Source organism: Trichechus manatus, unplaced genomic scaffold, assembly GCF_000243295.1.
Source record: "Trichechus manatus latirostris isolate Lorelei unplaced genomic scaffold, TriManLat1.0 scaffold00057, whole genome shotgun sequence".
NCBI classification, from domain to species: domain Eukaryota; kingdom Metazoa; phylum Chordata; class Mammalia; order Sirenia; family Trichechidae; genus Trichechus; species Trichechus manatus.
In genome coordinates, this window is record NW_004443993.1 from 6,753,948 (window position 1) to 6,756,508 (window position 2,561).

Here is a 2,561-nt window from a genome sequence, read left to right on the forward strand (position 1 = left end):
TCCTTTGATTTTTAATTTATCTATTTTGTCTGTTGTTGCTTGTGTTTTTGGTATTGTAATCTGTCTTCAGAACCTGTCTATGTTCAGGAGGAAGGATGAGAATAACCAAGATCAGTACAAAGCTGGTCCCTATGAGGTGGAGATCAGACATACTTCTGCACTCCCAAATCTTCACTATTTCTGCCACCAGCCGTCCCCGCCATAGCACTGTCTGCTTTTCCTCTGGGTTCAGTAATTGCTGGCAGTGGCCACACAGAACTCACCATACTCACAATTATGTGGTTCTTTAGGGAAGTAACAAGCTACAACTCAGGATCAGGATCAACCTGGAAGTAACAGGATACAACTCAGGATGCAGTTCGGCAATCAGGACAGCTTCCAACCAAGACAGCTCTCAGCTTCTTAGTCGTGCCTGCAGACAGGTGGTCCTTCTCTTGGCCATGCCAACTGACAGGCCCTTTTCTGGGACTCTGCCCTGCTTGGACAAGTCTTGCAAATCTTTAGCTCCACAAACAAGTGCCCGGAAGCACCCCACTCGGCCAGCATGCCTCCTGCCCAAAGGCGCTCAGCCCTCTCTCATTCGATGGGTTGACAAGCCCACTGTAGCAGCCTCACTCAGCGGGCCAGCAACACTACCTTATCCGTCTGCCAATCCCATGGTTACCACCACTCGTACTACTGCCACCATTTCACTGCTGCTGGGCTTTGCTGTGGTTGCCACTGTTTCTTGCTGTCTTGCACCATATTCAGTGTTAGGGCTCTCTCTCCTGGGTATAGGAGGTTTTCTAGCATAGGAACCCTAAGTCCAAAGGATGCGCTCCACTCTAGGCTCCTCTTGATGTTAGGGAGGTCCCCCTCAACTTCTGTGGGATTAGCCCTTACATTCAATTTCAAGGCATGGCCCTTCTAGCCAGACTGAAAATTGACCAATTTCCTTGGTAGACCACAATCACTCAATTTTCATAGTAATCGATCAGTTCTCTCAAGGTTATTTAATCCTATTGGGTGGTTTCACGTCCTTATTTGCATAGTGTACAGAACAATCCCTGCAAAATGCATAAAATAGACCAATCACAAATGAGGCCATGGCCCAACTAATTATCTCTGGTAGAATTATAAGCACAAGGCCAAAAAGATGATACATAAGAGAAACCCATTGCACCACAGGTATCGTATCTAAGAATCCATTGTTGAAAACTAGTGTGTGAGGAAAATAAATGTTCTTACATTTTAAAACTGTAAAAATATTGCATGTTTCCAAAAGTTCAAAAATGGGTAGAGGAAAAATGATCATCAACACCATTTGTAACCTCAACATTGGCAAAAAAAAATGTGGTACCTTTTCTTTTTCCCTTTTCTTCCCTAGAGATAGATATGCTAGAAGTACTCCCTTTTTGGAGACATGACTGGTAATGTAGTCACTGCAGGCCAAATTGAAACCTTCATTCAAAACTGCTAAATTCAAAAAAGAGGTAAATCTTACCTAGGCCTCCACTGACTTGAAGAAAGCATACATGTGGATTAGAGACTTTATAACACTTCACTTGAAGGAAAGAAAGCCGGGAAGACCAAGACTGGAAATATAGGATATAGAATATGCTTTGCATAGTGTAGTTTTAGAGGTAGAGCTCAAATCAGTTTACCTATTTCTTGACTTTTTGTTGATTCACTGCCCTTCACAATAATATTCAGTATGTATTAAATTTCTTCACAAAATGTACATCTTCAGCTTAGCAAAAGTTTAGCCATGAAAATTAGGATGAGAAAAGTATACCACTCGCACATACATATGCATACATGCGCACACACACAACATGCCACACAGGCGTGTGTGCACATGCATGTTGTTGCCTGTGGATGCTGTAGACAGAGATAAGAGTACAGGCTTCTGGAGCATCGTTTTCCCTAGTGAATCTTCCAAAAGCTTAGGAAGAGCAACTGAATCAGAATGAAGAGTAAATTATTAGTCATCATTTCACTTTCAGGAATCAGAGTGATTCACATTTCCTCAGGTACTTCTGTCAAGCCTTCAGGAGGTCAAAGACACATAACAGGAGGGAAATTACACACACACAATAAAAACAAAAAACCCAATTGCCCTCGAGTCGATTCCGACTCATGGCAACTCTACATGTTTCAGAGTAGAACTGCACTCTGTAGGGTTTTCAAGGCTGTGACCTAAAAAAAAAAAAAAGAAAAAAAAAACCTTCTGAATTCTCCTAGTTCAGAATCTCAGATAATGCCACAATATCAACTTAAACAATTTGTAAAGGCCTAATACATGCCAGAGCTGTGCTCTTACTTTCCTCTAACTTAAAACTTCAGAAGTGGGAGTAGAGCCTGTATCAGAGGTCACAGTTTGATTCCTGGTGGCCAGGAGGAGACAACCTGTAAGGTGAGGTATGGGCTTTTGGGTAACAATGGACTCAAACACCAGATCCTTCCCATAGTCCACCTGGAGAACTAAGGACTGTATGGCTCTGAAACCTAACGTCCAAGACAGAGCTTTTAAAATCTCACCTGGAAAATCTCCTCACTTACCTTTCCCATACCAGTAAATG